Consider the following 18,548-nt stretch of genomic DNA (forward strand, 5'->3'; position numbering starts at 1 on the left):
GGCATTTCAGTGGATGATATACAGTTTTCTTTCTTTCCTTCTCTTTCTTTTGTTCTTTTTTCATTTTCTTTTTTGCCATTGACATAGACTTTTATTTCCCTGTGCCATGGTAATATGGGGCTTTAATATCTGACTTTTCCTTATTTTGTTGACACATTACAAAAAAATAATACAATGTAAAATGACCTACTTCCACTTCATAAGCCATTAAGAAACAGAAACAGCAAATATCATTATTCAAGAAGGAGTCAAAGGTAATGAATGAGTAGGATCTACGTACCATTCACTTTATGTGTGCAATGTCATTTAATCCATACACCAGCCTCATGAGATAAGATTCCTATTTTATAAATGAGGACCCTGAGTCCAAGGTCTCCTTAAACAGTGGTAGCGTTTAAGCTGTGGTTTGCCTAACCAAAAAGCCTGAGTATATTTTCCATTGACTATACTGTTTACTAACCTCCCCATGGGATTTACTGAAAAAAAAAAATCTTAAATACAAGGAAGTGTTATCCCTATTTTAGATTCCCTAAGTATCAATCTTTGATTTTCACAGAGGCACAAGATTACTTTTGTGCACTTATTTGAGTTTCAAGCTTTGTTCTAGCCATATGCCAATAGAACTATAATTTACTCAACAGTTCTCTTGTATGAATTCATTTTTAATTTAAATTTATTTAAAGAGGAAGCTTTATATCACTATTATAAAGGTAAATCCACCGTGTTTACCAGAAAGAGAACAAAAAAGAGAAATAACTACGAAAATATGGGATTTCATACAGCTTCTAGAATGCTCTCAGGCAAGCATCCTCAACTGTGTCTCCTGGAGCCCTGGGGTGGTAGTAGTGACACAGGACTGGGAAGTGAGAAGGTTTCTTGCAGGTAGAGGAGTGGTCTGCTGGACGAGTTTCTTGAGAGACCCATCCAGGCCTCAATGTCATCACATCATTTACTTTTCTACTTTCAGACATCAGAGATTCATGGTATTATGGATGAGATTCAGCCCAATACATGAAATTTTCTCTCTTAAACATGACAAAATTACAGTAACAAGGATCCATATGTTATTGGAGCAGGAGCTTTAGAATTTCAAGTGTAATAATAAGCAGAATAAATTAGTTTCTGCTGTGTACTTATTTTGGTTTTCCTGATATAAAAACTTGCACTGAATGCTGATATATATACATAACACCCAGTGACTGTGTAATCAAAGATTCTAAAATGAAAGTTTAAATACACTGTATCTCCAGTACAAATCTGTTCAAATGGCTGCTTCTCCTGGCTCTTGGCTCCAAACTTAAATTTCCATAGAGTAATCTTCATTAATTTGGAAACTTTGGGTCAATAATCCAGATCAGTAAACTTTTCTCTTAAAATCTTTGAGCTGACGAAACTAACTTTGTATTCCAAATATGTGATTGGACTTCTATTATAAAAAGGCATATGAGCTTCACAAAATTAAATTATCTTTTATGTATATTTTCATGAAGGTTTAAATCAGAAGTTATTTTTAATTGAATTTTTTCATCTGATTAAAAATCAAAATTGGTGGGTCAGAGGCCTGGGAAGTGTAATAGCATCAGTTGAATGACTCTAAAAGGTGAATTAAAAGGAAATTTGTGGACTTTCCTGGTAGTGCAGTGGTTAAGAATCCACCTGCCAATGCAGGGGTCACAGGTTCAATCACTGGTCCGGGAAGATCCCACATGCTGCAGAGCAGCTAAGCTTGTGCACCACAATTACTGAGCCTGCACTCTAGAGCCCAGGAGCCACAACTACTGAGCCCACACACCAAAACTACTGAAGCCCGTGAACAAGAGCCCGTGCTCTGCAACAAGAGAAGCCACCACAATGAGAAGCCCGTGCACCACAATGAAGAGTGGCCCCTACTCTTTTCAACTAGAGAAAGCCCTTGTGCAGCAACAAGGACCCAATGCAGCAAAAAATAAATACATAATTAAAAATTTTTTAAAAAACAGGAAATTTGTAAGACCTATTAAATGTAGAATCATCCGTTGCATCAGTACTACTGGAAATCCAAATGGCAGAGTCAAGCGAAGTCACACAAGGATGAACCAGAATATCCTAAATGGAAATTCACTGGTGGGAGCAGAATGTTTAAAGTTAAATTTTTTAAAAGGTAAAATCATGACTTTCAGGCTCATTGAAAAACAACTTATTTATTTATTTATTATTTTTTTTTTTTTGTGGTACACGGGATTCTCACTGTTGTAGCCTCTCCCGTTGCAGAGCACAGGCTCTGGACGCGCAGGCTCAGCGGCCATGGCTCACGGGCCCAGCCTCTCCGTGGCATGTGGAATCTTCCCGGACAGGGGCATGAACCCGTGTCCCCTGCATCAGCAGGCGGACTCTCAACCACTGTGCCACCAGGGAAGCCCAAGAAACAACTTTTGTCATAGATTTTATTTAACTCATTAATTAATGAGGAAACTGGGAAGATGTTAAAACTTGTCCACACAACACTTAAGAAACTAGGGTATTGGTAGTAAATTTAAGAAAGTAATGTTAGAATAAGATTGCCTGGTTACATACAAAACTTGTTAATATCTCACAGAGCAATAAAATATAACTGTGTACACACTACTATATATAAAATAGATAATCAACAAGGACCTACTATATATCACAGGGAACTCTACTCAATATTCTGTAATAACTTAATGGGAAAAGAACTTGAAAAAGAATAGCTATATGTATATGTGTAACTGAATCACTTTGCCGTACACCCAAAACTAATACAACATTGTAAATCAACTATACTCTAATATAAAATAAAGATTTTTTAAAAAAGATAACCTTGTGGTTATCTGTTTTACTGAACAAAAATTGGCACCTCTTCTAGATTAAAAAAATAAAATACCTAGGAATAAACCTACCTAGGGAGACAAAAGACCTGTATGCAGAAAACTACAAGACACTGATGAAAGAAATTAAAGATGATACCAACAGATGGAGAGGTATACCATGTTCTTGGATTGGAAGAATCAACATTGTGAAAATGACTATACTACCCATAGCAATCTACAGATTCAATGCAATCCCTATCAAATTACCAATGGCATTATTTACAGAACAAGAACAAATCATCTTAAAATTTTATGGAGACACAAAAGACCCCGAATAGCCAAAGCAGTCTTGAGGGAGAAAAACAGAGCTGGAGGAGTCAGACTCCCTGACTTCAGACTATACTACAAAGTTATAGTAATCAAGACAATATGGTACTGGCACAAAAACAGAAACATAGATCAATGGAACAAGATAAAAAGCCCAGAGATAAACCCACGCACCTATGGTCAACTAATCTGTGACAAAGGAGGCAAAGATATGCAATGGAGAAAAGACAGTCTCTTCAATAAGTGGTGGTGGCAAAACTGGACAGCTACATGTAAAAGAATAAAAATAGAACACTCCCTAACACCATACACAAAAATAAACTCAAAATGGATTTGAGACCTAAATGTAAGACCAGATACCATAAAACTCTTAGAGGAAAACATAGGAAGAACACTCTTTGACATAAATCACAGCAAGATCTTTCTTGATCCACCTCCTAGAGTAATGGAAATAACAAAAATAAACAAATGGGACCTAATGAAACTTAAAAGCTTTTGCACAGCAAAGGAAAGTATAAACAAGATGAAAAGACAACCCTCAGAATGGGAGAAAATATTTGCAAATGAATCAATGGACAAAGGATTAATCTCCAAAATGTAAACAGCTCATGCAGCTCAATATTAAAGAAAAAAACAACCCAATCCAAAAATAGGCAGAAGACCTAAATAGATATTTCTCCAAAGAAGACATACAGATGGCCAAGAAGCACATGAAAGGATGCTCAACATCACTAATTATTAGAGAAATGCAAATCAAAACTACAATGAAGTATCACCTCACACTGGTTAGAATGGGCATCATCAGAAAATCTACAAACAACAAATGCTGGAGAGAGTGTGGAGAAAAGGGGACCCTCTTGCACTGTTGGTGGGAATGTAAATTGAAACAGCCACTATGGAGAACAGTATGGAGGTTCCTTAAAAAACCAAAAATAGAATTACCATATGATCTAGCAATCCCACTACTGGGCATATACCCACAGAAAACCATAATTCAATAAGACACATGCACTCCAATGTTCATTGCAACACTATTTACAATAGCCAGGTCATGGAAGCAACCTAAATGCCCATCAACAGATGAATGGATAAAGAAGATGTGGTACATATATACAATGGAATATTACTCAGCCTTAAAAAGGAATGAAATTGAGTCATTTGTTGAGACGTGGATGGATCTAGAGACTGTCATACAGAGTGAAGTAAGTCAGAAAGAGAAAAACAAATATTGTATATTAACGCATATATGTGGAACCTAGAAAATGGTACATATGAACCGGTTTGCAGGGCAGAAGTTGAGACAGAGATGTAGAGAACAAATGTATGGACACCAAGTGGGGAAAACCACGGTGGGGTGGGGATGGTGTTGTTCTGAATTGGGCAATTGGGATTGATATGTATACACTGATGTGTGTAAAATTGATGACTAATAAGAATCTGCAGGGCTTCCCTGGTGACACAGTGGTTGAGAGTCTCCCTGCCAATGCAGGGGACGCAGGTTCGTGTCCCCGTCTAGGAAGATCCCTCATGCCGCAGAGCGGCTGGGCCCGTGAGCCATGGCCGCTGAGCCTATGCGTCCGGAGCCTGTGCTCTGCAATGGGAGAGGCCACAACAGTGAGAGGCCCGCGTACAGCAAAAAAAAAAAAAAAAAAAAAAAAAGTATCTGCAGTATAAACAAACAAACAAAACAAAACAAAAAAACACAGTTAATCTAGAGCCTCACTCAATTTAAGACTTTTAATCAATTGGAAACAAGTCAAACTAAAGACATTTCCTTTGGTTTTCGTCTGGTGGCCTTCAGTCCATCCCACCCATCTTTTTGATTAATTCATATATTTTGGTTTACATTTTCACAACAGTATAACAAGAGAATAGTGATCCCTGGCACAAAATAAAGATATCCTGAGCATTATCTGACTCATTTCCCATCCCTTAAGTTCAAAGCAGAGGTTGGGATGATCAAAGGTAAAAAGAAAATCCCTTTATTAACAGCAATCCAAATGAATATGATAGGGGTTTCCTGCCACCAAGGAGCTAAGTATGGAAGTTCCAAATGTATTGATATTTGGACCTATACCACTATGTTGTGGGTACAACTGAAAATAAGGGAGAAATTGCCATACAACCTGGGAAAAAAAAAGGAACACTGGAGAACAGGAGTCAGGTAGTCACCCTCTGTAAATACTTGATGCTGGAAGAGTACAATACATGCCTTGAAGTGCACTGTGGGTAGACTGAGTATCACCAACTGAGCTGCTTGAGAACTTGCAACAGAGAATCAGGAGAAGTGCAGACAATGATTTTTAGGAAAAATTGAACAAGAGTTTAGGTGATGATGAGTACTGGCATGAACTTGTTGCAATTCAAATGCTAATGACCAAAACAACTGTTAATAAAGGTGAAAAGCAGTTAATGGAGTGTTAGGACAGAAGAGAAGTAAGTACTTTGACAAAGTATCTGTCTTGGAAATTCCCAAGGGAAGACCAGAAGGAGAAGGGACTTGCATCCTGTTTGAAAGTTATAAAATTGGCCCTGTGGACTCTAAGATCAACTAAAAAAGCACATTTCCATGGAAAGTACAAGTTGGTGATGACCGTGTGGTATGAAGATTACAAATAATACTGCATAAGGGGGTGAAGTCAAAGAGTTCTAAATCTAAATTTACTATATGCAGAGACGAATTATATCATTTCTCGTCATCCGGTCAGGGAAGAATAGATATTTCCTGTACTTCTCAGAATGTAATTAATATACGTTTCTCTCAAATAGAAAGCCCTGATTATCCTACTGAAGCTGTCCTGACACACCCATAGTGTGTTAATCTCACCTGATTAAAAAAAGGAGGAATATGGAGCTTGGCATCAGATGAAATTTTGTGGGTAGAGGGGGTTAGCAAAATAGCAGAGGTTAGATCAGTTTTTGAAGAGAGAAAAAAATCTGAATGAAAGAAATTAGGATGAAAATAGTCTTTCTCTATAAAGGGACCTTCTTCCCCGCCTGCCTCCTTAAAGCTTAACCTCTTGAATAAGTACCCTTATTCTGTAAGAAAATTATTATGTGGCACATATATCTAAGTTTTCTCCTCCTACACTGTAATTACATTTCATTTTCTCAAGGCTTTAATTAAGTCTTATACACCTGTATGTTTTATATAATAGTGTCATGGAAAATAAAGGTAGAGAACAGTAAATAAAGTGTGACTTGCCCTATAGTAACCTCTCCAATGGCACTAGTTGGAAGAATTTTGAGTCCTATCGAGGAAACAGTGAGACCAGGAGTTCCAGACAAGGCCTTGATCCTAAGGAACTCCTCTGCAAGACTTTGGGAAAAGTGGGTGACAAGCAGAATACCCCAAGGAGCACTAATAAACAGACAACAAGAAAAACTAGAATAAAATCTACACTAGACAACGGACCGTTGATTGTAGTGGGATAGAAACTTTGTAGAAGTCTCCTCAGAAATGAAGAAACTGTACATGAGCACGCATGACCACAGGCAAGCTGCTTGTCCACAGCAATACCAGATAGAGCCTGAGATTTTTCAAATGCAGGTACAATATTCTTTTCACTGGATTAGTTTTCACAGGAAGAGACTTAATGGGAATACAACCCTGACAGGTTCCATGAAGGTAAGAGCATACCTCATCTTATTGTGCTTTGCTTTATTGCACTTCACAGATAGAACGTTGTTTTAAAATTGAAGATTTGTGGCAACATTTCTTCAAGCTAGACTATCAGTGCCATATTTTCTAGAAGTATTTGCTCACTTCATGTCTCTGTGTTACATTTTGGTGATTCTCACAATATTTCAAACTTTTTCATTATATTTGTTATGGTGAACTGTGATCCGTGATCTTTGATGTTACTATTGTAATTGTGTCGCGGCACCACGAACTGTGCCATATAAGGTGGTCAACTTAATAAATATTGTGCGTATGTTCTGACTGCTCCACCAGCCAGCTGTTCCCCCATCTCTCTCCCTCTCCTCGGGCCTTCCTATTCCTGAGGACAAAACCATATTAAAATTAGGCCAATTAATAACCCTAAAATGGCCTCTAAGTGTTCAACTGAAAGGAAAAGTCACAAGTCTCTCACTTTAAATCAAAAGCTAGAAATGATTAAACTTAGTGAGGAAGGCATGTTGAAAGCTGACATAGGCCAAAGTCTGGGCCTCTTGCACCAGTTAGCCAGGTTGTGAATGTGAAGGAAAAGTTCTTGAAGGAAATTATAAGTGCTGCTCCAGTGAACACACAAATGTTAAGAAAACAAAACAGACTTATTTCTAGTTATGGAGAAAGTATTAGTGGTTTGGATACACCAAATCATACACAATATTCCCTAGAGCCAAAGCCTAATCCAAAACAAGGCTCTAACTCATTTCAATTCTGTTAAGACTGAGAGAGGTAAGGAAGCTGCAGAAAAAAGATTTGAAGCCAACAGAGGTTGGTTCATGAGGGTTAAGGAAAGAAGCCATCTCTGTAACATAAAAGTGTAAGGTGAAACCATGAGTGTTCACATAGAACTGCAGCAAGTTATCCAGAAGATCTAGCTCAGATAATTAATGTAGGTGGATATACTAAACAACAGATTTTCAGTGTAGATGAAACAACCTTATGTTGAAATAAGATGCCATCTAGGACTTTCATAGGTAGAGAGGAGAAGTCAATGCCTGGCTTCAAAGTTTTAAAGGACAGACAGGCTGACTCTCAGCCTGTCTAAGGGCTAATGCATCTGGTGACTTAAAGTCAAAGCCAGGTCTCATTTACCACCCCCAAAATCCCAGGGCCCTTAAAAATGATGCTAAATCTATTCTGTCTGTGCTTTAGAAATGGAACAACAAAGTCTAGATGATGGTACATCTGTTTACAACATCATTTAAGCCCACTGTGCAGACCTACTGCTCAGAAAAGATTCCTTTCTAAATATGACTTCTCACTGACAATGCACCTGGTCACCCAAGATCTTTGATGGATATGTACAAGGAGATTAATGCTGCTGTCATGCCTGTTAACACAACATCCATTCTGCAGCCCATGGGACAAGGAGTAATTTTGACTTTCAGGTCTTATTTAAGAAATACATTTCACAAGGCTATAACCTATAAATGGCGATTCTTCTGATGGACCTTGGCAAAGTAAATTGAAAACCTTATGGAAAGGATTCATCATTCCAGATGCCATTATGAATATTTATGATTCCTGGGAAGAGGCTAAAATATCAATATTAGCAGGAGTTTGGAAGAGGTTGATTGCAATCCTCACGGATGACTTTAAGGGATTCAAGTTTTCAGTGGAGAAAGTAACTGTAGATGTGGTGGAAAGAACTAGAATTAGAAGTGGAGCCTGAAGATGTGACTGAATGCCTGCAATTTCATGTTAAAAATTGAACAGATGAGGAATTGCTTCTCATAGATGAGAAAGAAAGTGTTTTCTTGGGATGGAAGCTACTTCTGGTGGAGATGCTTGAAGATTGCTTAAATGACAAGAAAGGATTTAGAATATGATGTTAACTTATTTGATAAAGCAGCAGCAAGATTTAAGAGGATTGACTCTGATTTTGAAAGAAATTCAGCTGGGTGTAAAATGTTATCAAACAGCACTGTGAGCTACAGAGAAATCTTTCGTGAAAGGAAGAGTCCATCAATGGGGCAAACGTCATTGTTGTCTTATTTAAAGAAATTGCCACAGATACCCCAGCTTCAGCAACCACCACCTAATCTGTCAGCAGCCATCAATGTTAAGACAAGAACCTCCATCAGCAAAAGATTAGGACTTCGCTAAAGGCTTAGAGGATGGTTAGCATATTTTAGCAATAAAGTTTTTTTGTTTTTTTTTTGCGGTACGCGGGCCTCTCACTGCTGTGGCCTCTCCCGTTGCGGAGCACAGGCTCCGGATGCGCAGGCTCAGCGGCCATGGCTCATGGGCCCAGCCGCTCCGCGGCATGTGGGATCCTCCCGGACCGGGGCACGAGCCCGTGTCCCCTGCATCGGCAGGCGGACTCTCAACCACTGCGCCACCAGGGAAGCCCTAAAGTATTTTTTTAATTAAGGTATGTACATTGTTTTTTTAGACATAATGCTATTGCACACTTAATAGGCTAGAGTATAGTGTAAACAAACTTTTTATGTACTGCGAAGCCAAAAAAAATTTGTGTGACTCACTTTATTGTGATTTAATTTATTGATGTGATCTGGAATTGAACTCACAATATCTCTCAGGTGTGCCTGTAGTAGAGAAGATGCACTCTCTTCCATAAAGTAAAACAAAAGAAACCACCAGAACCTGGGTTCAAGATTCTACTTGACCCCTAATAGTTATGGGAATTTAAGCAATACAATTCACTACTTTGAGCCTTACTCATCAATGAAATGGTTAACACCTTCTTGGAGTGTTGTTGTGAGGTAAAATAATAATCTGTAAATATAAAGTTTTGATAAAATAAATGTTCTATAAATCTAAAGTATAGATAATATGCATACAATAAAAAGATTCTTTCCAAATCTTTATGCCTATCTGAACTTTCTCCCCTTCTTTAGTTGAATTTACCCAGGTAGGTATAGTCATTCACTCAACAAACACTATCCTTATCACTAGAATATGATTCCCTTACCTTTATATCCCATTCCCTCCCTCCCCCACATTTAGAAGACTGCCATAGTAGAAATGTAATATTTGTTAAATGATTAAAGCCATGACGGATTTATTTAGTGCCACATTTTTCCTGATTCTTTGCTTGCTGCTTCGAATGAGATAAATAAGAAATATCCCTTGTCCCCATCGTCTTCATCTTTTTTCTGTCTTAATTATATAAACTTTTAATCATTGCATTTTGACTTCCTAGTTTACCACCAAATGTGATTCTTTTCAGTAAGGAAGTGCACCTATACAGAGCAGTTCACATTTTATGCATATTTAAGGAGCCCAGTGAATTGAAATCTGTGTTTACATCTTACCACGTTGGGGTGCCATTTTAGGTGATAAATACAAACCCAGTGTGCTTATCCGGCTCAGTTTTAAATAAAGCACATTTTCTATCATGTGTCACCTATGAACACATCTTTGTTTTAAATGTGGCCACAAAAAGGAATCTTAGCAAAATTAAATCAAAAATTAAATCAATTATAATTATCATTATTCTATTGTGGTTTTCGTAATACATAATACTATGTGAATTTAGCAAGTGTCCTTTGATAATCCCTCTGTATCTGCCACAAAGTACACATGGCTGCTGGAAACCTCGCAGAGTATCCTCCTCCTCCTGCTGGTACATATGTGAGGGTGGTGAGAAGTGAAGGTAAAATAATAATAAGGAATAAAAGGTCCTTCTCACCCTCAGATGATGTCTTAAACTTCAGTGGGTTTCTGTAGGCCCCCCCTCAGAGAGGAAAAGGGCTACGGTCAAGTGAAAGCCTGCATTTCAGAATCGTCTCTCTGAGGCTGGTGAAACCATGATTAATTGTAACTTCTTACATCATTTCTCATATCCTCTCATTTTTTCCTTTATCATATTACATGTTTCCATTCACTCAGTGCTGTTTTTTCCTGCTGTGTGCCTACCATTTGCAAAAGACATATGTAAAAGGCAGTATTTGATTACTTTGGAATTTTAATTTTGCCATAACTTTATTTTTATTTTTGTATATAAAAATAAAATGCTAGCTATTTTATCTTATGCCAAAACTAAATATTAAAATTCATTTTTCATTTGTATAGTAACTTTCTTAATATCTCCAAACTCAACTTTATGTAGTTTCATCCCGTATGGATCAGTTTACCATTTGCTTGTTCATAGTTATTTCTAATTTTCAATGTAGAGAGATTCTGCCTTCAATGACACCAAAAGTTCCTGGAAGTATGCTATCTTTTCTTTTTTTCCGAGTTTTGAAAAATGAGATGATTCTCTAAGCAGAAAGGAAGAGGAAGGTCATTCTTGACAGAGAGGACATTGTAGGCTTAGGGTCATATAGGTGGAATATGGCAACTCAGAGATGTGAGTCCAGCTCAGTACCACTGCAAAACCCACAGAGGCCCTCTGAGTTCATATGCAATAAGAAATCTAGTTGTTTGAAAAGTTCTCTAATAAGTATACAAATTTTGGCAATCATCTATGTGAGAAAACATTTCCAGGTGACCCTTGATTTGAAAGTCTAAGCAGATTCTGGAGATATTTTTGTCTGTTTCTTTTTCTGGTGCTATTTACATAAAGGAAACATTGGCAGAAATCCTCAATCTTGGTGTACATCCAATTTCTTTTTGTTTTGATTGGCTAGGCTTCAGTAAATGATTTTCACATTAACAAAGAGATATTGAAATACTAATTTGGAATCCTGTATTCCTTTCTGATGCTGATGTTGATGAGTCTGAAGTTCATGAAGGTAATGTACACAGGTTTTGACTTATGCAAAAAGTATGGCATTTATTTCAGATTACCGGTTATATTACAGTAAAGTAGACTTCATTTTTGACTTGGAGAAAGGAAAGGAAAGGAAAGGAAATCAGATGCCACTTAAAATAAATTTCTAGATTGGAAATATGTAAAAAAGTTTCATTGTCTGCCATAATTTTGATAGGTTATATTCAATTACTAAGAACTATTTAATTTGTTTACCTCAACTACTTTTGAGAAGATGCAGATTTGTGTGGTTATATGTAATTTAGCTCTAATTGTTAAGTTTTAAGATCTTGGAAACAGAAATCAGCAGAAAAACTATATTCTTTGAGAAACTGATTTATCAGTTGCAGAGAGGTTGGAAATAGTAAAGACTTTTGATGAAATTTTAGTAGTTTAAATACATGATTATTTGTGGAATATAAGGAGGAGTAGTCCAATATGATCTAGTGGGTGAATTAATGAATAACAAAATAATTTCCTTTTATACATGATGTGCTATTCTGTGCTGGCTACATTGTACAAATATGCATTGTACATGTACATTGTACAACTGGCTACATTGTACAAATATACATTGTACATGTACATTGTACAACTACAGTAAGATAAGAAAAGCAAAGCAAAGGTGAAAAAACTTAAGAGGAATGAGGCCATTTATTTTCAACAGTTTATTGTGATTTTAAAAGTGTTCCCTGAGAAATGTTGGACAATATAAGAATATAAAAAGGAGATTAAATTATTGATAATTCCAATATCCAAAGTTTAATATTTTGTTATGCTGAAAAGTTTTTCACTACTCAGATGATTAATAAATAGATGGATAAAAAATAATGAAGGTAGAAATAGATATATATTTATAAAATTGGCATTAAACTACTATCCTGCAAATACATTATTGTATTTTTTAACTCAATACTTGCTTTTAGCATAGCATTAGGCTATATTAAATATTCTTCAAAAGTATAAAATATTTGATGAATAACATTCTATAACATATGAGTAACATAAATTACTGAACAATCTCATCTATTAATTTGTAGGTTAGTTCTTTTTTTCCCCTGTAAGCAATTCTATAATACATATTCTCACCTAAATTGCCACACCTATGAATGAAGTTTTGAGGAATTTAATTCTGGCCCAAAGGATAGAAAAATACTTTTGTCCTCTCTATATAGACTTCCAAAATCATTTCCAGACCTGCACCACAATTTTATCTTTCATCAGCAGTAATAATTTCTGGTCACACCATACCCTCTCTCACAAAGTACTAGTCCTAAAAAAAATTTTGGCAGCAAATAGAATTTAGTTATTTTAAATTAAGTAATTATATAAATATTAAAGTAAAACACTTCTTTAAAAAATTGTACCCATTCTTTCACATCTATTTCTATTTTTATTGCTGTATATGTTAATAAATTTAGATTTATGACATTTTTACATATTAAAAATTAACTTCGATCATACTTATTACAAAATTTACAAGTTTATTTTTTAATCTTTTAATGTTATCTGTGACTATTCAGGGTTTAAAATATCTATAAAATGTGTACTTAATATGTCACCTTATTCACCTCTGATTATTTTCCCTTAGAACATCATCATTTTACATTTTGTTTGTACTGTTTTTGGTGTTTTAAGACTGTTCATTTTTACACATAACTTCTAAATTTATTGGGCGGCATATAGTTTAGTTGTTCTATGATGTAAAGATCCAAACTTAATTTTTTCCAACCACTTTTCTAAAAACTGTATTTAAAAAAAAATATTTTTCCATTAGTTTGTAATGCTCTCTTTAAGGTAACATTTAATTCTTACATGCCAAAAATATTCAACAACATTTGTAGGTTTCTCCTGGCTCGGAGAACATAGGAGATTTAACTCCTCTTAAATCGGATGAGAGGTGCTACGGGGAAGTTAGTCATAAATGCCAGCACTTACTTGGGAGCAGTGTGTGTCACACTGCCCAATCATTTCCATCTTGAGTTAGTAAAACACTGAAAACTCTTTAGCTTCTTTAGCAGGTTTCTTGTATAGTCTGAATGAAGATAAATAAATGGTGTTTTGGGGGAGAAATCACAATAACAGGACAATTTTTAATGAACAATTATGTCTCCGGATAGAGTTTGGAAAAACCAGATATAGCTATAAATAAGGTTGAAATTGCTTCTCATAATAATATAAAGGAGTTTTTTTCATTTCTGGCATGTCATATTTCTACCAATTATTGCTTTAGGAAAACAACCATTCTTTATTAATATGGATTTAGACCTTATTGAATCTGAGAATAATTTTATTTCCTTAGAAGATATATGTGAGTGTGCGTCTCTGGTGTGTGTGTGTGTGTGTGTGTGTGTGTGGCATAGCCTAGTCTGAATCAACTCTTTTGCTGAAATTACTTTGCCCCTTTAACACACCATATTAAAAATGATAGGGCTTCCCTGGTGGCACAGTGGTTAAGAATCTGCCTACCAATGCAGGGGACACAGGTTCTAGCCCTGGTCCGGAAGATACCACATGCTGCAGAGCAACTAATCCCGTGCACCACAACTACTGAGCTTGCATTCTAGAGCCCGCGAGCCACAACTACTGAAGCCTGAGCGCCTAGAGCCTGTGGTCTGCAACAAGAGAAGCCACCGCAATGAGAAGCCTACGCACCGCAACAAAGAGTAGCCCCTGCTCGCCGCAACTAGAGAAAGCCCGCACACAGCAACAAAGACCCAACACAGCAAAAAATAAAATTAATAAAATTTTTTTAAATGATATTATTCCTAGATTGAGTGTTGCAATTTGGGGAAATGCATTGGTGAAAGATTTTGAAAAAACGTTAAAGATATTTTTTCTCCTTTTTTGACATTTTTGTGGAAGTATAATATATATGCAGAAAAATACACAAATCAGAAATGGGGGGATTAATTTATAAATTTAACTACACCTGTAACCAGCACTGGCTTGTAGGAACAGAACATCCTAGCAGCATCCTAGAAAAATCTAACATGTAATCATCTATTCATTTCTCCCCCAGGGTAATCACTATTCTGATTTTTAATATTATAGATTCATTTTGCCTGTTTTAAACTGTACATCAATAGAATCATATACTTTTGGTATCTGGCTTCTTTGGCTCAAAATAATATATCTGAGATTCATCCATGTTGTTGCAAGTAGGTGTAAATCATTCATTCTCATTTCTGTAGAGCATTCCATTGTTTGACCATATCGTATTTTATTCATTCAACTCTTGATTGGGATTTGCGTTGTTTCAATTTTAGGGTAACTTATGAATAGTGCTGCTATAAACACACTAATATATGTCTTTTGGTGTGCACATTTCTGGTAGTTACACACCCAGAAATGGAGTCGGTGGGTAATAGATTATGTTCAGTGTAGTTTTGTACTACCAAGTAATTTTCTAAAGAGTTTGCTAACAACTTATATACCCACCAGCAGTGTATAATGAGATTCCCTATTACTCCAATTCCTTGATACCTGTTGCTATGATCCCTTTTACGTTTTAGAATGTCCCTTGGGTATTCAGTGAAATTTTATTGTAGTTTAAATTTACATTTCCCTGATAACAAATGAAGTGGGACACTTTTCATTTACTTTTTGGCCATTTATGCACATCCTTTTTTATAAAGTAACTCTTCAAGTTTGCTTTTTTCTACTGATTTTAATCAACTTGTAAAATTTTCTTTTGCTATTTTTTGAGAACTAGATATTTATCAAATATATGTGCTTCAAATATCTTATTCCGTTCTATGTATTGCCTCTTCATTCTTATGACCCATCTATTGATGGAAAAATGTTCTTAATCTTCTTCATACATTGCTATTTATTTTTTATTTCCTTTTTTAAAAGTATTTTTAAAAATTGAGCATGAGATGGCTACGCCTAATCCAAGTTCAGGAGACATTCTCTATGTTTTCTTCAAAAGTCTGTATTAATTTACCTTCCATAACAATGTCAGCAGCATATCTGGCATTGAATTTTTGTTGTCATAAGAAGAACAAAGTTCCTTTCTTTCCTGTATGGAATCAACTTACCTAGCACCTTTCATTTTATTTTTTTGAATTTTATTTTATTTATTTATTTATTTATACAGCAGTTCTTATTTGTTATCTATTTTATACATATTAGTGTATATATGTCAATCCCAATCTCCCAATTCATCACACACACCTCCCCCACGCCACTTTCCCCCCTTGGTGTCCATACGTTTATTCTCTACATCTGTGTCTCTATTTCTGCCCTGCAAACTGGTTCATCTGTACCATTTTTCTAGGTGCCACATGTATGTGTTAATATATGATATTTGTTTTTCTCTTTCTGACTTACTTCACTCTGTATGACAGTCTCTAGATCCATCCATGTCTCTACAAATGACCCAATTTTGTTCCTTTTTATGGCTGAGTAATAGTCCATTGTATATATGTACCACATCTTCTTTATCCATTTGTCTGTCGATGGGCATTTAGGTTGCTTCCATGACCTGGCTATTGTAAATAGTAGCACCCTTTATTTAAAATTCTACCCTTTCTCCATTGTACTGTGGTGTCACCTGTTTCATGAATCAGTTTACCATGTATGTATGCATCTTTATTGTGTTCCATTGGTCAATTTGTGTATTCTTGTTAAATTACCACACTCTTTTGAAAATTATAATTCTATAATAGAAATCAATATCTTGTACTGGCTCACTTTGTTCTTCTTGAAAAGTACCTTGGCTATTCTTGGCCATGAAAATGTAATTGTGTCCTAGTTTACCCTGCTGATGTGGGTGATGGAATGAAGGATGCAGAGAGGTTGATAGAAGTTATAGAGCCAAGCCATACCCTGAGAAAAGAAAGGTGTTTTTTTTCTTTGTTTGTTTGTTTTTTAATTTCAATCAAGTCCTCTTTCTCAAACATAGAAGAGGACTTACTTCAGGTCAGGCATGCTAGTTTGTATGTGAGCTGAGTATGTGAGTAGTCTCTTCTAAAAGTTTTGAGTTTTTTTGAAAGATTTTTTTTCCTTAGTATTCAGACATATTTTCCTTTAGTTTTCCCCCAAGTAATCTATAATGTTTCATATACACAATGTTTTTATTTAAGTTGAATTGAAGCCAATTTAGGGATAACACTGTGAAAGGAAGGGTGGTTTTCCCCTGGTGTTCTGTCTCTAGAATAAAATTTCACAGCTGCAAAGAAATTTAGAGACAATTTTCTGCCTTCGATCTTAGCATAAGATGAAATACAGAACTTGAGGAAAGGGCAGAATTTGAGGAATCTGCAGACTTTAAGTTTGAAGATTATACTCAAGATTTTATTTGAGGAACTACTAGTCAAATGTCTCATTGGTTATTATTAGTGGCAGGGCACTATAAATTCGATTGCAGAATATTCCATGTTAAGATAATAAATGGAACTGTCAGAGGTGGCTTTTGTCTTAGCTTTAAAACACATTAAAGCAACACTAGTTATATTTATAGTACTGGAATGGAATCACTTCAGCATACTGATTTCATTTCTTCACATGTCAATAACTAACATTTTCATTTCCTGGACTTAAGCCAATCAGGAAAGAAAAATAGAATACTCATCATTTATAATAAATCATTTACCACTCAGTCAAGCAAGTAGGGTTGTATATTACTTTCTATAGCTGTCAGAAGCTTTAATTATTAATACAATTGCATCTTGGGTTATGAGGGCTTAAAACTATGGGGCTGATGATTTCTGAACTTCCATAAGTGACTTCAAAAAGACGATAGAAAGCTATAAGCACATTTTTATCATTCTTGTTTTTAAGTTCTCTCATTTGATACCCAATAGTTAAAAGATAATTGTTCTTCTGTTTTTTGCCAAAGACTTTTAAGTTGTATCTTTTCTTTTGTTATTGAATCCCAGGGTTAGTTGGTCTGAACTTAGTATTTCAACTGGCTCCACGCTGAGAACTATACTTGAATTGGTTCTGTGAAATGTGAAGGAAACAAAGACTGGATACATTGTCATTTAAACTTTCACTAGCCTGGACCCAAAAGGTTAGAAAGGTATTTTCCATATTCCAGTTTAAATGGGTATGTAAATAATATTTTAGAGACAAAAAATGTATAATATACTATTTATTGCAAATATATGCAAATTATAAAGCATGATAAATTATTTAAATTTTGGGAGTAAGGACAATGTGAAGAGCATGACCTTTAAATACCTTACTAATTGTTTAAAGCACCCAATAATCACTTAATTTTTTAGGAGAGTTTACTTTATTTGATTTGACTATTTGCTGTTAAGGGCTTAGACTACAGAAGTAACATGTTAACGTATACCTGTCTAGTCAAAATAATAACTTTCTGGTAGAAAATAGAACTCTAAAGATGACAATTTTATTGCCCTAAGCTATTAACCAGTTTGATTTAGTACACATATTTTGTACTATCTTCCCAAGTGGATTATAAATACTCTGTTCCTAAAAATATCATTTGAACATGCTTATTAATTAGTAAGCTGCCTAAGTCTGACATATAATCACATTTTAAAGTGTTTATAAATTGTATTTTGACAGTTTTGGAGAACGCACCAAAAGTTCAAAGGACTCACCTGCCAGAGACAATTAAATCGTCTTGTCTGAAAAGCACACTTCATGGACTCAGGCAAATCGTTTCATAGCCCCTGAAATGATTCTCAGGTAACACTAGGACCTTACTTTCACTGACTCTATTTCTCTAAGTTTGTGTTCTTTCTTGTAATCTTGATTTTTTTGGTTTCTTTTTTTTCTTATTGAGTGTGTTATTTTGTTTGTATCTTGCCTAACTCATGGTCATGTCCATGCCTTTTCCATAAAAAGACCCAGGGACTTATTAATCTGTATCTCATCCTGGGATATACTACGTTGTCTCACCTGTATAACAAAGAGAGCACTACAGGTATGTGTCAAGCTGATTTGTACACAGTTGATAATTTATTCCATTATGAAAGCAGCAAAGATTGTATCCTGGTTTATGTGACCACTTGATGATATCAGTCAGGTGGATGATGGGATCTAT

General features: G+C 35.6%; 1 pseudogene; it reads right to left on the reverse strand.

The window, feature by feature from the left end:
- Positions 1–970: 970 nt before the first annotated feature.
- Positions 971–13,501, reverse strand: LOC137231110 (AP-5 complex subunit mu-1 pseudogene; annotated as a pseudogene).
- Positions 13,502–18,548: the final 5,047 nt, after the last annotated feature.

The sequence above is a fragment of the Pseudorca crassidens genome, chromosome 9, assembly GCF_039906515.1.
Source record: "Pseudorca crassidens isolate mPseCra1 chromosome 9, mPseCra1.hap1, whole genome shotgun sequence".
Lineage (NCBI taxonomy): Eukaryota > Metazoa > Chordata > Mammalia > Artiodactyla > Delphinidae > Pseudorca > Pseudorca crassidens.